Here is a 19,203-nt window from a genome sequence, read left to right on the forward strand (position 1 = left end):
TTATTATTCCGATGGTCATTGCCTTTGTACATATGCAAAATATAAATATAAATACACCTTTGCCGTGCTTTTCTTTTACGTTTAAATCAGAGTTAGAGACGAAACGAGAGTAATTTTCGATAACGACAACTTTAAACATATCCGGAGTCTCGAGTTATTTATAGCTCGCAGCAGTCACCCTTCGCAATTTTCCTAAAACTTATAACTTTGCCGAAATTAAGGTTTTGCTATTGAAGGACCAACCCTGTTTCTGTCGGAAATTCCTTTTCACTATCAAACCAATAGCAGGTGGATAATATATTTGTAGGAGAGAGAGAAAAACAGAGGAGTTCTGTTCTTGGTGCGATTGGCCCCGGGGCCATCTAACAATCATCCATCAGTTGGAGACAAGCCGGGTACCTGAACCGAAGAATTTTTCTTGTGTCTTGTAGTCCGGGAACAGGGTCACAACACCTTTCCATTTCCATTTTTAAGTAATCTACCGGAGATCTACGTAAAGGTCAACCCGGATGCTTAAGTAACAGCGTCTATCCCTTGATCAGACAAAAGTTTGCAAGGGGGCTTTAGCAACATCTGTCTGTTTCCGATGATGAATTGCAGCCAACTAAAGATGCCTTTCTGCCTCTAGAGATAGCGAATTTCTCCAAAGCCCTTCTATCTGTTTGCTCGACGCTAAAAATCTGAGGTTGCTCGGGTGGCTTAAGGATCGACGCAAATCTTCCAACGTCCGATTTCATTAGTAACCAGTAATGATATCAGGGATACGGATGTAATTGTTGAAAGAAATTCCATCCGCCGGATTGCCATTTTTTCTACAGTTTTTCTCTTTATTGAAACTGTAAAAATTAAATTTGAATCGATAAAAACTGGGTTAAATTTTTTATTCATATTTTTTCCTTCGAAATTATGTTATCTATCATTCGACTGTTGGAGTTTCGTTTCGGTGCGTACCACTTTAGCTATCAGGTGGGTGTTGCTTAAGAGATGATTTGCCATTGGAAGTAATTTTAAGAAAAAAGCAGTTTTTTTGTTTGTTTCTTATCAAATTTACGAATCATTTTCGTTATCGCTGTGAAGCAAGCGTTGCATTCGTTCGACTGATCGTGCTTTTGGTGACATGACTATCATTCTTCGTTCAGTCATGCTGTACTATTTGTTTATGTTTCATTCGTAAATAATGAATGGAGTTGTCCGCATAATATTTCTCTCTTGGCGACTCCACCCATGTACGGGAATTTTTCCTTCCGTCGTCGGATCAATGAAGATTTACGGAAAGGCTACAATTAAGGGTTTCATGTTTGCCTAAATGTTGTTTTTGACTTTCTGTGAGACGGAGATAAAGCATAGTTTAGAGAGTTGTGGGTCAGCGGGTGTCTGTCGTGGGAGAAGTTGGACGATGAAAGCGGTAACAAGGACTACCTAGAGAAACACAGGAATCGACCCCGGGGTCAAGTGGCGGCTCTATGTCTAGCGACGCCAACCGCTGGTTGTATGTCACTGCTCGTGTCGCTGTACAACCCTGGGGCACACTTCGACACGAGTTATACCTCCTCGCGAGAAAATTATGGACACGTAGCGTAGTAAACTATACAAATGCGTAGGTCGTCTGCGTGTCAGGACTTTACAACAAACAAGGAGCCACCGAAAAAACATAGCATTGTAAATATTAAAAAGAAACCCACATAAGGAGCCTAAAGGTTAATCGTTATACTCCACTCGCCTTTTTTTTTATATCCGTAAAAATAAACCTCGCATTTATCCACCCAATTTTTTTTCGTCCTACTCCTCCAAACAATTAATTTTCTCTGGTATATTATAAAGTATGTAGAAACTCAGAAAGAGTGGGATTGCTAATGTGTCGCGATAACTAATTCTAGGAATTTCGTCCATAACACTGGTCCACCAAATCAAGCGGATACGTGACAACTGCTACCCACCGCAGTGCCAATATTTTAAGATATTTGAAAGCGTATAAGACCTGTTAAATATTTATGAAGTTAAAAATTAGGTTTATAGAGATTGGATTCAAACACTTTATTCGAAGGGTAACTGGATTAAAAATGGTCTACGACTTTAAAACTTATTTCAAAGATATGCTGCTTAGAACTAATAAGGATCTAAATCTAAAACAAAGTTATATAAATTACTGGATTTTATACCAGGAATAAAGTAAGCTTAGCTGCTTAAAGAGAGAAAGTCACATTTTTTCCATTAAAAATATTACATATGAAAATTTCTAAAATAATTGATCATTTTTTCCATGAAAATTATTATACAGTATTTTTATATACAAAAATAAATTGAATAAGATATTCCAAATTTAAATATATATATTTTATTTTTTATTATATCGGATGCAAACACACAAAATTACAAATAGATTAGTGTACGGTTTTCTATAAGCCTTACGACTGTTAAACTCGTAAGTTGTAAGAAAATTTTGAGAAGACGACTCAAAAATCTCAAAAATTGATTTTTCGATCTTCAGAAAGTTTTTTTCATTGGAAAAACTTGTAAATTTATCGTTATTTCGAAGATCAATTCAGTTTAAATCTGTTATTGAGAAGAATTTTAAAAGGAATTTTTGAGTCTTTTTAAAGAGATTTTCATCAATAATAAACTAATAAAAGTACAAAGAATTGTTTAAAGATTTATAAAAATTAATCCGATCTTCTCTTGGAACATTTGAAATGAAGCGAAGTTTTCTAATTTCGTACTAAAACTCATTCGAACTATCGATCATTTCTCGACATTAACAGGAAAAACGTCCGTTTGTTCAAATGCAGTGTTTAAAAACAGGTATTGTAAGAACTTAGAAAAAAATAAACAAACCCCCTATAAAGAAATTAACATTTCACCCTCATGCTAATGGAAATGCATGTTTAAACAGTTCAAAAACATGATAAATGAAAATAAAAACATGTTTGTGGTATATTTAAACGAACCGATTAACATATGAGTAATTAGGATAATATATGAAGTTAGTCAGTTATTTTATTTTTGAGAAATAATCTTAAAGACAAATTCGAATGATCATTAATAATATACAAAATGCGATCGTGCATTTCTAATTAGATTCCGAGCTAAAGAATAAAAGCTTCAACCGTTTCTCTAAACGGTGTTAAATACAGAAAAAAAACATGTATTAGGTTGAAATTTATAATGTAATTTTGTGTAAATCTATAGAGATTGATATTAAATAGGCCTAATGCATATTATAGTAAACCTTTGTGAAATCTTCAGAGATTAGTAAATAAACAAGTTAACAAGTAAACTAAAGAGAGAAAGAATAGGCTTTCTGTGGTTAATTCTATTTAAGGCAGGAGAGCGCACTATAAATTCTTGATCGAGTTTTCTTAATAACTTTATCTATAAATAATAATTGATCCGAGCTGGAAGATATTTAAAATTTGCGAGACGGAGACTTAGAATCACCTGTGAGTCGATTTTGTAGAGAATGGGAAACAACAGATTAGCATATTATCCACGGTGTGGTCCTGGTTGTGGCATCATTCGCCTACCACCGATTCGACGGAGAGGAAAAGTGTCTTTAATGCATTATTAAGAGAAGGGAATTCATTCAGAAACGGAAGAAGTGTGATCGTTTGCGGCTTTCTGAATATTTCAGTGACTCGATACAACATTAATGAAACTCGATGTGGGTAATACAGCAAATGTGATTACCTCTTGTCTGCAGGGAGAGCTTTATTTCTCGCACGTCGTCTGCTGCCTGATAAATAATTAATTCGAACCAGTCAATGTTTTGTTCCGATAAACACGCTTTTGCTTCGGTATTCATTCGTCCGAGACGTGATTTGTGATATTTAATTTTGCGCCTTATAAATACATTTCCAACTTTGCTCGAATCGATGCTTCTCCCGCATTTTTCTTCCAACCTTAATTAATTCCGTCTCTCTTTCTCTTTCTCCCTCTCTCTTTCCTTACTTTCTATTGGCCGACATCTTCCAAACTTTACATAAATTCATCAGTTGTGGTTAATATTAATATTATAGTTATAGGAGTTTAGATTTTTCCACATCAGTCTCGTTTTTATGGGCCTTGTGTAATTCCAACTTTTAAGTTTTTCGATAAAATACAAGAAAAGTTTAAAACCCAATTTATTTCTAAAGATGAATTTCATTTGCAGATTACTAAAGCAAAATAATCCCAATTTTTGATGAGTTCTCTCGTAGATAATTTGCTTAACGGCTTGTTTTTCTCCTTCCTACGCTACGATTGTGTCTAATGCATTTGCAAATTTGTTCGAAATTCATTAACAAACCCGTGTAAAAAGCGACTTTTACCTGTAATTACACTATTTGTTAAGACGGAACAGGAGGAAAGAATCAAGCTTAAGGACAATATTTTTTCAATTTATATTTTTTTTATTACCGAAATATTTTGTTAATTTCTGTTAATTATTTATAAAGCGATAAATTAGATTAATTTAAAAAAAAAATATTTTAAATCTTGTTAAAAATTAGCTCTTTACTTAATTCACTTTTACGTGTCTGAAATACTGTATATCTTTATTTACTGTGGAAAAGTTATGAGATATTTAAGACAATAAAGATACGGAATAAATAAATATATACATATAAAACTTGAAAATTCAGTTAATAAATTTCGTGAAATTTACATAATTATTAAAATTTTTTTTAAATTAGCTATTTCAATAAATATGTTATAAAATTATTCATTTATTTCATTAAATTTGACTTCAATTACTCGCTCCTCAAACTATAACCATCAGTTTGAGAAATAATAGTTGACCAATGGAAGAGATTTCGAGATTATAAGAATATTTAAATGAAATACACAATGTTGTGTTTAAATTGTGTTAGGATCATAAAAATATTAACCTAATTTCACATTTGTGTAAGTCTAGTTTAATAATTATGTCCTTCAGTAATACAAAAGTTAGCTAGGCAGACTGTATCTTTCTGTTGATCGCCATTGATGATTGTTTAAAAGCTATACACTACATTTTATCATTTATGTATATTTGTGTATTTAAATCATATTTCAAAGTTTTAAGTTTTAGTAAAGTTTTCTTTCACTTTATAAAAACAATTGTGTATTGTACAGTACAGTACTGTACTGTACATGATTGTTTTCATGAAGCGGGAGAAAATTTTGTGTAATTATAAGAGGAAATTTAAAAAAATTCATTAAAAAAGAATGACATTTTTTTTATTTTTAGAGTAGGCCTTTGCTAAATCACATATATAGCCTATAAATAGAAACCGATTCGAAACGTTCTAACGATTACAGTAGATCAGAACTTACAAATTAGTCCTATTTTACTATTAGTTTTGTTAGGAACTCGTCTCAGTTATATTCTTGTTGATAAATTTTCCTAAAAGCAAAAATTTCTTCAGTTTTCCGGCGAGGAAAAGAAGAAGAAGAAGGAAAAAAAGGTTAAATTATCAGGTTAACATCAAGAGAACAGAAAGGGATTCCTTTCTTCGTCCAGAACCTCCGAGAACAAGTTACCAAAATTGACGTTATCCAAGATGAGGCTAAGGAAAAGTTTCCATAATTTATCTTTCGAACTTGGGCTGTAGATAAAACGTCTTTAAAAACAAGAGTTTTTGCTCCACGTTAATTACAAAGTGGTCGAAAAACTATAGATCGATTGTCAACAAGATATTAAGAGTTAGTAAAAACAATAGCCTGGTTTAGTTGCAATCAATCTCGGCCACTACAACGTAATTGACTGGGCTTCTTCTTTTTCCTTCGTTCCTCTCTCAACTTGTCGTGTTGATCAAGGAAGGCGCTAATAAACCAACTTTTCCTATCTCTCCTACAAACAAGACTCGTCGTCCAAAGGCTACCTGGGTGACGCTTAATCAAACGGAATCAGATCTTTTCCCGCTCTGACAACAACAAAATGATGTGTTATCGGCTTTTAATGGATTACTCCTCGTATCAATCACTTTCTTCTTTCCCAAACCTTTTTCTTTTTTCTTTTTTTTTATTTCCGAGAGTTAAAAACATTCTTCACCAGGATTGGATTTGTCTACAAGCCTTGAATGATCACTCGCTTCTTTTAATCATTTATTCTCAAGGTTCTACCTGGTCCTTTTCTTTCTTCTTCTTCTTCTTCTTCTTTTCTTCCTTTTTATATCCGAATTCTTTCTCTAATTTTGACGAATGGACCAGGACCGGAAAAAAGTCGCCATTTACTTTGTCATTTTATAATCTCTGATCTTTCATTTGATTTAAAAAAAGAAGAAAAAATGTCTTTAAACTCACAACCAATTTTATCTTTTTTCTTGGGCAGATGAAAGAAGAAAACAAGCGCTTCTCTGAATATTCAAATTTTATTTAACGAATCAATAGGTTTCCTCGTCAAACACAAACTGTAATAACATTTTTTTCCCCTGATAATTATTACAATCGAAATCCGTAAAAAGTTATCTTAATGGTTCTTTTATATAGTTTAAAAGTATTTAAACCTTTCGATACGGCATTATAAAAATTCGAGTTAAAAGTCGTTTCTGATCGATACGATCTAAATTACGGTCGAGTTTTGATTCCGTTGCTATTACAAAGAATTTAAGAAAATTTCTGATTAGCAAATTACTTCTTGTTTAGCTTCGGGCTTTTTTCTCCCAGACTTTTGATCGTTCCAAAAACATAGCGTATAAGATTAATGGAGGAACCGAATTTTTCTCATATATCTAACTGCCAATTCGGAACTTCCATTCACTTAATACACTATGACATTTCGCTAGATTTTGATCTGTCCATTGATTATTCTTCTTCTAACGTCGTTTAAGAGAATCAAAAGTTATCAATTTTTTCTTACTTCCGAACGATAAGTTTTCTATTTGTAATTCAATATAAAACAATTCTAAATTAGCAAGTTACTTTATGAACTTTGTAAAGTTTTTACAAAGTTATAAATTTGATAAAACGTATCCATGCCGGCAATCAGCTGTTCGAATTCTAAATCTTTACATAAGTTACATCGTCTACTTCGTATGACAGGATCTATAATAATCTTATTTATGTTTTATATAGTCTATAATACTGTTATTTGGATTATAGCCGCAGCAATATAATACATAAGCCATAAACTAATCTGTTTGTCCCATCTTTACAATGTACTGTCACCTCTTTCGTGTAAAAACACTTCCATATGTGTGGTATCTTGCAATACTTTTGGAACCAATTAACCCCTTTGATAAAAGTTCTGCTCTTAAAAAGTATACATAAAGGCTTGTATATTATTATTATTCTTGCTTGAATAAAGATCTTCTTGCAGTCAAGACTTTGTTTTGTGGTTAAAGTTTACATAGGCGTAATTGTGAAGTGTGTTATAAATCGATATTATGTTAAAATACTATTAAAATATATTATTATTCCTATACTTTCAGTACATATTCTCCGTTTTACAAGAAATAGAATACTTTTAAAAGATAAAAGACCGTGCAATTTTGTAAACAAATAAGTTCTAAATTCTAAGGTTACAACGTAAACTGTTTGGTTCCAGGATGTACTATTTAAATGAATATGTTTTATAATAAATATTAGATTAAACTATGAATTTTAAATTAAAATTTGTCCGGAAAGATTTAATTTTTGAATTCCTCTTCCAAAAATAGAGTTATTTTAATAAATTAGGCCACTATCTTATCGAGTCGAAGAAACAAAACATAATTTTTCGTTATATGTAAAGCTGATTTGTTTACTTATCCTGTAGATATTTGATAAACAGATATGATAATTGCTGTAATTTAGGCATAAACTGTTTACCACGTGTCACCAATTAATGGAATTTTGTAGTCCAATTTTAGTAAATATGAATCATTTTTGTTCCATTTTTTTCCTTCTGCTTGCCTGTTAATTTTGAATTTAAACACTTAATTTCATTAAAAGTATCAGATCTGCACATTTCTGTGTTTTCTGAGTTTGAAGTGAAGGGAGAGGTTAAAGAAAAATTTCCCTTCTAGAAAATTATGACGACAAAAACAGCAAATGTCTGTACTTAATTGATATAGGCCTGTTAATGTAGACATTTTAATCGTATAAGAGTAAAATTAATAATTCTTCATCAATATTCATAACGTTCATAAATGCTCATTCATTCGGTATTGCTTTTTAATCACTGATTTATTGACATTACAAGAAAAGTTGGAATAAAAACAAGATGCAATCATTAAAAATGGGGTCTTAAGTCACATTTAGGACCGCTTTACACTGAAATTTAATGAAAGTAATTGGCATGCTTTTACATTGTTTTTATGAATGTAACCGATTTCTAAAAATACTTTGATCGAAAACATCATTTTTCAGTTATTCTTACGTAAAATTTTATTAGAGATTGAACTTAATACAGCTTTTAATTATAGCACTGTAGGCAAATGACGTTTATCACTTATTTATAATCTTATAATCTGTTTTATTCGATTATTTAACTTATAAATATAATGTAATAACTGATATTTGACGTCTACAAGCTTCACAGGAAGATTTTTATAAGAAAAAGAAAGAATATATAGTATTTTTACTAAGAAAATCATCAACATTTACAAAATATTACATAATTTTTAATTATTTTATCTGATTATTTGTAATCGTAATCTGTAGATTCATTCAGCGAAGTAAAATACATCATCTACCAGAAATGATGTGTATTGTAATTCACAGAGTTATAATTTACAATACAAAAAATATATTTTAGGCAAGAAAAAACTGTTAAATAAATCACTTAATCCAATAAAGATGCATTAAGTCACTCAATCCAACAAAGCTTTCTGGAAAAAGAAATCTATTTATCAAACAGATGATCGAACAATATCGATTGTTAAAGAAGAAACAGTTGATTGCTAGAAGGAACGATTGTTTTAAAATGAGTTACTGTGTTTTATCAATCAGAATGGAGGAAGGTTAGACAATTATTCAGCCATTTCGGCTAGACATACCTTTGGAATTTCGAGATCCTTCTACTTTTCTGTTATTCATAACTACAGTTGCATAATACTTACATAATTAATGTATAAGAGATTTATATATTGACGCAGCAAAAATATAGAAAATAGAGCAATCAGCAAATGTAGGTTTGAAGCCGAGACCGAGACTTTTCGATAGATCAAAATGATACAGGACCTAATAAGATAATTATTGGTGGAGACCGGCTCCGACCCACCTATTATAACTCGTAAATAGTAGATAATTAGTGGAGAAGGTGTGTACCGCATCCAATCAGCAATGGCCTTTAATTATAAAGCGTGACGTTCGGCAGAGTTCGGTAGAGAGCTATCTAGAAAACAGCTTGTACAAACAAGACAGAAACGGCCTACAACCCGGGACGTGTTATTTACGACCACCCCATAGAGAGACAGCGATGACCCGATGTTTATCAGGAACACTGGCTCCTGTTTCCTCTTCGTACTAAATCTTCGGGCGACAACGCCAGAAGAATGGCTTCAAACCTTTTCGGATTCGTTCATAATTAGCTCTTTTCTAGAAATTTCGGTACTAGGCCAACGATTTCGGGTAATTAATTATTGACGGGCTGGGCGTGACAACTCCAGTTACTAACTCGAGTAGTAGCGACAGTAGTTTTCTTGCAGTATCCGAAGATAGAAACCCGGCCTTGTTCTGACATCGTGTTTAATGAATATTCCTTCTTTTTCCTGCGATTTCTTTGCATGAATCGCTTCCAGTCGTCTCTAAAAATCGATAATTACCTTGCGCAACTTGGGTCATTGTGAAAAGATCGAGATTTTAAACGAATATGATTCGTTTCCATTCAAAGAAAAGATTTTCTAAAAGTTTTCGTCTCTAATGCCTAACTTCTCTTCGTTTGCATAATGCTTATAAAAAAATAAATAAATAAATATGAGTTAGTACTATTTTCTTTTCCAACGTAATTAGCATGTGAATAAAAGTTTTTCAAAGAATCCTTTAAATATATAACTTAAATATATTGCATTTTCTAAAATAATCACCACGTCTTGAATAAACAATTCCTGTGAATAGTCTCCACACAAAAATAACTCACATCTATCGAAATTGTAAGTTACCGATTATTTAACTATAATGAATGCATTTTCTTTAGGAAATCGAGTCGTAAAATAAAGAAATTAATGCCTTCTATCAACGTTTTTAAGGAAACGAACACGTGTTCCTACAAACCAGGCATTTTTTTAAGTCGAAAAAACACATTCGCGGTAAAGCAAACACGTTTTTTAATGAGGATTTTTTATAGGAAAATTAATATTTAAAAAAGAATAAACGAAAATAAATATAATTTAAAGTAATTAATTTACTTTTAAAGAAACGAATATTCTTCTAAACTAACCGATATTACGTACAAATATCCATTATGACGGAAAATAAAATAATATTAACTAAGATTTTTTTTTCTTTTAACAAGAAACGGACATTTTCAATCCGATTTTTTTCTTAAAATAAATTGGCAAGTGAGTTAGATTTAAATAAAATAAGAACAATTTAACTTTTTTTTTTTTTATTTCTCCCCTTACTTTTTATATATTTGGCCTCTTTTCCGAAACTTCGCTAAACTTTAATATTTTCAGGCTACTTTAGAAAGCGCCTAACTTATTCATTATTGCCAAGAGGAAAAAATTAATAAGATATTCGAGAAAGAATGCATTTATCTTGATGTATATATTATTCAGTACAAAGCCACTTTCAGCTGTTCGCAATTGGATTTGAAGACAGAAGCGATCAATCGGACAAACACAAACTATAGCGATAACCCCTGCATATGCGCCCTTGACCCCTCTGTCGTTCATTAATCCTCGGTATTGAGAAAAATCTGGAGTCATCAGAGTACTTCAGAAAAACTCGCCTGCTAATTACAATCGACGTTTTCATTGATCGTAGTAAGTCGATATTGTTAACCTAAAGTACACTTTTATCTATGTAAGTTGATCAAAAGATATAGATGCTGTTTTTATTGATGTTCTCACTTGGGAGTTTTCTTTCTCTCTCTTTTTTTTAAATAATAAAAAAAAAGATCCCCGAATAAAATTGATAAATTAAAAAAAAGGGTTTTAACCGGTTGAAATTCTATAGGCCTAAACATGGCCATCCGCAGAAAATTTTCCAGGGGAGGGACAAAGCTCGAAGTTAATTACATCAATAATTTTCATTTAATTTTTTAATTTTTTGAGGTTTTAACACAAATAGATTATAGAATACGGTGTTATATCGATACAAAAACACGTATATAATATGTATAAGCTTACAATATAAAGGAAACAAGAAGTTTTTACTCGATTCCAGTGCCCAGTTCACCCTCCCGTGCGGACGTCCGTGGGCCTATATACAGTTGTTTTTTGTTTTTTTTTTTAATTATTCGAATTCTAACGCATAAAACTTTATATAAATTCTTATAGCTTAAACAGAAAATTTGAATTAGCAAAGAAAAGAAATCAGTACCAGAATGATCATTAGACAGATGTGAATCGAGATGATCATCAATGACGAATGATCTTAGAAAAACAAATGTCTAATCCCGCGTTTATAATGATAAATGAAGAAAAATTAGCTGGAGTAGAAGTTTGTGCCTAAGCTAACTCGTTTTAAAGACTAATTTATTGTCAAATTTTCAGTTTTTATTAAAAAAAAATAATAATAAAAAATAATAAGAATAGGAAAATCGTAAGGAAGAAAAAGAGAAAAAAAGAAATCGATAAATTGGATGTAAATCCGGCAAAGATCGTGTGCATTCTACCATTCTTCTGTTGCAGTTCTAAGGATGATAATATAGCAGAAATTTTCGGGTCTTATGTCCAATAACTGTGCAGGTGTCTCTATTTGCAGCTGCATCTTCCCTCTGCAGAAAAGTTGGTATTTTCAATAAAACGTCGGCTAAACTCACGCTACTCTTACTTTTTTTCTTCCCTATTTCTTCCATGTCCTCTAGTTGAGTTCAAAAAAAACACTAAAAAAAAAAACGAGAGAGATACTTATTGAATTATATACTAACGTAACTTTGAGATTTGTTCTTTCTCTTCTTAAATGACACGTTTCTTCTATTTTAATTATTACTACTCAGAAAATAGTAGAGATAAATCAACGTTATATGAAAACTTATTCTGTAAGAGATTTAAAAACAATTTTCTTCAGAATTTCGAAAAATCCTTCAAACAAATTTCAATTTTCATACTTCTTCGCCTATTTTATTTTTTTTAAGTTAGAAGTTTTTAATAGATTATTATTCTTTTTTTCATTTCACTTTTATAATAGCAAAATTTAATAAGAGTGAAAGTATCAATCAAATATTTAAACAAAAGAAAGTAATAATTGCTTAGAAATTTCTAATTTCAAAGCAATTTAGAATATTTTAAATTTAATTGCAACTTAAAGTCAGTTTAAGCTACTTAACATTTCAAAATTTTTTTTATTTTTAAGCTATTTTTACCTTCGATATCCTCTACGACAACGATTTAAATGCCTGTGAAAAACTCCGAATTTGATTTTTAAGTAACTTCCATTTAATAAAATTTATTAATACGTTGAATATTTACGATTTTATCCATTGAATGTGTACAAAACCGAGTCTGTTATAAAAACAAACAAAAGAGAAAAATCCTATATAAAAGGATAATTAAGAGCGCGATAACTTTAGCTGTTGATAGTTAAACAGAGTAGAAAAGGTAAACGCGGAGTTTATTCAAAACCGAATAATGTATAATTAACGATTTTCACAATTAAGTATTAGGCGTACACACACGTCAGAGGTACAAGACCGCAACAGGTTTTGGGAGGACAAGTAAATTGATGGTCTGCTCCACTGCACACACTCTTTGACCAGCCGCCACTTCAAACACAATGCCAATTCCACGCCACTCCTTCATTACGCGGATTTTTCGCCCTCGTTCTCTCTCCCTTTTTCCTTTTTTTTTTCTTTTTTTACCCCTTAAACTACGATTTATCCGAGCGAAGCTGACGATTCTCCCGTTCGGGTGACAATTTTTGACAAGGTAGGAACGTTTACTCTTCGTTAATTTCCCCACGCGCTTCTATCAATTCCCTGTGGTAAGCGATCGCGTTTGCAAATGAGAAAAATTCGAGTTGATCACACATACTTTTCGATTTGGATGGGAAAATTGAAGATGAGACTACGGCTACAAAAATAAGAAAGATGGTAAAGTATTCGCTTTTCTTATCGAAGATGGAGATGTTGGCAGCAGATGTCGGTCATAAGTGATATAGGTCTAGACACACACAACTGTACAGAATGGGACTCGCTACTCGCCTAATGCCGCTTTCTAGGAATTCTCGATGACGTGCCTAAATTAAGCCACTATTCTTGGTCTTCTCGAGTACAGACAAGCTACAGTGTGTCTACATTTTTACTGTCTCCTATAACAAAAACATTATCTTTAAGCTTCACATTTTTAATTAAGGCATTCTTTGCCAAAACATGTTACAACTTTTAAGATTTAGTTCTTTGGAAAAAAAAACAATAAACCAACGATAATTTTATCAAATTTTTATCTTTAAATAACAAATATATTATTTAAAAAAACGATAAATTATGCGTCGCGTGTTAAATAGAAATTTTTCACGGAGTATAAAAATAAACTTATTCAATAGCGTGTTTTCTAATTAGTCCATTCTATAATGATCAATTTAGCGTTTTCTAGAATTGGAAACGTCCCGAAAATTTACATTATTTAAGATAAATCCTCCGAGAGTTTCTATCATTTAAATTCTCTGGAAATGCTACTTTTTTAGTGTTAGTTCGAGCGGAAAAATGAGCACTTGTATGGCCAATTCGAACTCCTCCAACAAGTCCTTTTAGTGTTAAATGCGTTTTTAGTGTAGCTTAATTCTATTTAGATCGCTGTCGGATAAGTTAATCCACATAAAAACCGCTATAATAAACAGCAGTTAAGGTTAGATCGGCGATCAACGGCTACTTACTTCGGTCGGCACGCCGATATTACGAGGGCATCAACACATCACGTAAAAATCACGAATATCAATTTGCGACATTTTTGCCGTCGTAAATTCCTAAGTGTTTTAAAAATGCCATCTTATAAAAAAGAAACTAAGATGCGTGCAGGCTAATATTCACGATAAGAACGGTTTGCCAACTTAAAAATATAAATAAATAAATATACATATATATATATAAGCTTTTTTAAACCTTCCTCTTACATAATAAACTGTTTATACTTTACTTTAATGTTTAGAGGATAAATTTTCTGCCAGCAACAGCGGAAACTAGGAAAGCCGCGTGTCTAAACGAGCGACGAAACTCGACTTTATCCTCCTCTTCCTTCTGTGTTTTATTTTTTTAACTATTACCCAATCACGTGACCGCGTACATTTCTATACATTACGGCGAGACCCTAGTCGAGGTATAAGAGAAGTTTTCGTTAACCTTCGTCTCTAATCTCCGACGTCAGATTAATGCGTTCACGACTCGACGCTTATCTATTGTAAACACTTAATTACTCTCTCGTGACGCGACATTCACGTGATCGTGACAACGGACTTGAATTTGTGTTACCATTAACAGATAAGCCATCAAGTAACCTTAATTTCAATTCGGTTAAAGTTGGCGAAAGAAGAATTTGCTCGATGTACAGATAAGAAAACTGAAAATGAAATTTGCCGTTTTTAGTCTATTAACAATTTTATTTTACTTTTTATTTGTTTATTTGAAGAGGTTATATCACCCTAAATGTTAACTATTGTTGACTATCTATTCTATTTCGCTTACTTATCTACTTCTCGATTCGTTAACTGATAATTAACTTGTCTTAAAAAAGTAGATTTCGTCCATTCATAATTTCTGAAGGAACGGTTGGTTAACAAACCGAACAGCGTGTTAACCAACCGGATAAGTTACGGGATAATTTTAAGGATCCTCCTCCCAATCTAGCGCGTTTTCGGTGTTTTTCTCGGTTCATTTTTTATTTTATCCATGTTTGATCATGGATAAAATTTGAACGAAGAAAGGGTAAATTCCTCCGAGACTAAATTTTTTAAGCAAACGAGAGAGGAAAATCAGTTAAGAAAGGGGAATAAGAGGAGGCTAGTTGTTTCAAGCTTATAATTAACTACTTAAGACGGTTCGGACCCGCCTCTTTCCAACTGAGGTCGACAATAGATGAGGCCCGTGTGTCTTATCGTTACCCGGTTTCCTGGTGCTTGCAGAGGTTTCCAGGTCGACGCCAGCTATTGTTGTTGTCTAGTAATCTCGACTGGCAAACCCACGCTCCCAGGTTCCATAAAACTCTTCCTCCAACACACAAAAGTCGTTAACATCCGATCTACGTCCGGACCGAAACATCCCTCGGGATGAAACACGTTTGCTATCCTTGTTGCTATTCGCTGATTTATGACCGGACCAAAGAATTACTATTCTTAGGATCTTCCTAACAGAGGAAAAAAATCGCGGCAATTATCTGGAGAACGGACGTGAAGACAGGAAACGGGAAACGGTGTCATTAACAATTTTATAGTGGCCTAAACTCGGACGGAGAAACGGACCCTCTTTTGTTTCTGCAACGCGGATTTAGCGCGAGGAAGAATGGATCCGTTTCTTTCGACAGTCGAAAATTTGGGTTCGCGTTTGCAGAACAGAACGTCGTCCAATGTGACGGCAATCGGAAGTGACGCTATCGATTACTATCCGGGCATTGGTTGCACGCGCCGAGATGCGACTCCCGATAGAAGGCTTGGCCCTCACTTCATTAATATGACGATAAGAGCGAATAGTACATGCGCAGTCATTAGTTTTCCGGGAGAATGATGAGTTTATCGGCAGAAATGATTGGAAAAGAGACGCCGGTGGACACGGGATAATATGCAACGGCGGCAAAAATGAGGCAATCAGAATAACTACAATCGCGCTTTGGGCCGATAATTAAGCTTTATTAAAATACGTCCAATGCAAGAAATACACCATCTTTACCGAGAATCGTAATGACCCTAATAGAAGTCGGCATTGTTCGCTTCCATCTCGACGCCCGTCGTATTAGCGACTTCTTTCGGCTATTGTCACCAGCACGTGCACCTAAATGACATTTTGATAGCCTCGGTAGGAAACTTGATGACGCCAATGAAGAGCGCATCCAAGACGAAAGGTCAACGTCGCCGAACCAAGATGGCGATTAGCCGCCTTTCACGAGAAAGAAAAAATAAAACCAAATAAAATAAAAATAAAAAAATTTATAAGAAATGTCTAGATCGGGTGGGGGCGACGGGCATTTTTACATCCCTCTAAAGTACGAAGGCGCTTTTTTTTCCCTTCTCGTCTAGCAATCGGAATAATCATAAATCGGATATTCTTACGGAATCGAAAAAGTTTTGATGTGGCCCCAAGGTAAGTAACCACAATCCGGAACGACAGATATACGGTGGCGTCTGACAGATATATTGGGACAGGTACAACCACCCAAGCAATTACGAGTCGGAGAGCCGGGCAAACGTTGCCCCACCGCAGAACAAGAACAGGTACTAGCACCGGCAACCGAACAACGGATCCGCTCGACTGGATAATCCAACAATATACTCATCGGTATGACGTCACGACGGAGGGGGCTCGAAGGGATCGATGAGTCAGACACCCAGTCAGGCCGTCTACCTGAAAATGCGAGGGGAGAGCACGGTAATCTTATCAGGAATTAGGCCGCTAGTGACGTCATCTCAAGATTGCTATTGTAGATTTTTGTCCGAAAACGTTTAATTGTCAATCTAATCTATTCATAAAGTGTTAGGGGCGAGCTGCGAGCGGAGATAATTAGAAGTTTGCTGCCCATTGTTTTAGTCTGCTAACGGGAGGCACTTTTTAAAGGTGATAAACGGGACGCTTCGCGAGCCTTCGCATCGAATACTTTCAAAGCGGCGTATGGAATTCTTCCGACACCAAATAAATTTAAACCTTCGACCTTATAACCTTATTTTATCCTTAAAATAATCAAATTAATAGATTTAAATACGGATTCCGACTGAAAAAACAGTGTAAAAAATGATCCGAGATCAAAAGACAACTATGGAAAAGAGAAGTGGATGCTAGAGAGGCAACATATGGTATATAGACAAATCCTATGGGAACTCATTAAGGGCGTGGTTGCCAGATAGACTATTCTCTAGAGTGGGAGAGACCTCGACGATACTAGTTCAATGTTGACCATTGGCAATTCTGATGGTAACACGGACAAATAGATCTATATTGAAAGTAATACCCATTAAACGAACCCTCGATTTCTTCTAAATTCAAAATTAATATTCTGAAAACACGGAGCTGGCTAGGACTTTTTTTTTTCTTTTTTTAGCAATTTACGAACTCGTTTTCCGTACGACACTTTTAAGTTTGCTGGTTTTATATCCTAAATAGGCAGTGGGATCGACATTAAACGAAATGGAACTTTTTGTGTAAGACGGATAGCGTTTAAGACGGTCGGAAAGGTCGAAATAAACTAGAAACCGAACGACCCGCATTTCTATGGAAAGTTCTCGACTGATTAGAAGATTCTTTGCAGGAAAAATATGAAAGAAAAAAAAATAAAAAGGGAAAATACTGCGCGGGTGATTTTCGTCGTCATGACAACGGGGATGGAGGGAAAAGGGCGGACCGTCAGCGGGAGGTAAATGATACAGAAACACGTCGCGGATTGGGAAGTAAATAGATTTCTCTCTGTATAAATTGAATCGCTGATTGGATTGTGTAGGAGAATGTCTTTGTCCTACTTCTATCGCCAAAGTGGAGGACGGAAAAAGGAATTATTGGGATTTTGTCCGCATTGGACGACGCTCCTGTTGCTCTTCGCTCGCCTACACACAAAGTCCCACACTGGTTTGCGGGATTTTCGACGGGGGATTGGAACCGAAACCGGAGCGGGATCTCACCGACACACCTTAATTAAAAGGACCAGAGCACCTGGAGAAGGAATTACGTAAACTATGCGGAAAACTCTTAAGCGCTAAGTGGTTCTGGCACTTTTAATTACGGTCTGGGTTTTTAATGGGAAAATAAAAAAATAAATAAAAAAATTTCTTCCAGTAACTGGCTTTAAGTGCGGATGAACCCGAAGTGACATTCTCTTACTTCATCCATTTCCTGGCAGCGGGAAAGGACCACATTCCCCACTCTTATTTTACGGCGACACTATGGGAAGGACTGATAAACGTAATCGTGCGCGCCACCTTCGTCTAAACGCCCGTCATTCGTCAAAGCGATAGGGGAAGCAATGTGCCGATTTGACGGGAAATTACAAGTCACCCTAGCTGTTTACCTTGGCAAGGACATGATCGATGGCTCGGGACATCTAAAATGCCGTGTCCTGGGATATGCGATACGATCGAGCAAACATTCCCGGCAACGTCCCTTCTGTTTTAGTCAAATATTGACCGGTGGTTCGGGGAGTAGAAAACGCACGACCCCACTTTTTTCCCTCCTCCGATGTGAACACCGACCGAATAATATTTACGAACGACTGCAATTTCTAAGTGATCACCTTTGAACAAATACGGCTCTGTTCCGCTAGATAATAGAGTTCCCAGAAGCCATCCTTTAACGCCGTTCTACGAAACTTGTCCCGCTCGTTACGAAAAGACGGGGAAGAGGAAGAAGAAAAGAATCGTCTCGGCATCGTCCTCCCCTCTCGGTTTATTAAATTTTAACGTTGCCTCACGATAAACAAGGCCGCGCGGCTCGATGGCCCGTTTGTCTATTCAGTATTATAAAGGATGTCGGGTTCCTGAGAGAGTCGGATCCTGTAAATGGCGTCTACCTACCCGGCCGAGTCGTATGACAGGAAAGTCCAAACCCTGGAGTGCGAGACAAGTATTACCTGTCGTCGAAGTAAACAGGAGATTTGCATGTTGAACGGTATCCGTCAGTTTGCCTACCTCCGGCTATCCCTCGGGGCATATAGGCAATTTCGCCGTGATTTCTCGTTATGCCGTGGCAAATTGTGTTTGGACCACCTATTGTGCTCGACGCGTCTGTCCACTGATAGAAAATTGTCAGCGAATTGTCGAGAAATTTCCAAAGGGAATTCTCGGATTTTGTCTCTGGATGAATAATCATATATTTTGTCATCTCCCGATACTTTTTGAAAACTTATTTATTACCGCTCCGTCCGACGACACCTTATTCATTACGCTCTTTCCTCCCCCCTTTAAAGACATTTATTGACGAGGATACAAAAATAACAACACCTCTAAACAATTTTCTTTCTTCTTTTTCTCTGGAGT

This window comes from Centruroides vittatus, unplaced genomic scaffold, assembly GCF_030686945.1.
Source record: "Centruroides vittatus isolate TY-2023 unplaced genomic scaffold, ASM3068694v2 contig_918, whole genome shotgun sequence".
Taxonomy (NCBI): domain Eukaryota; kingdom Metazoa; phylum Arthropoda; class Arachnida; order Scorpiones; family Buthidae; genus Centruroides; species Centruroides vittatus.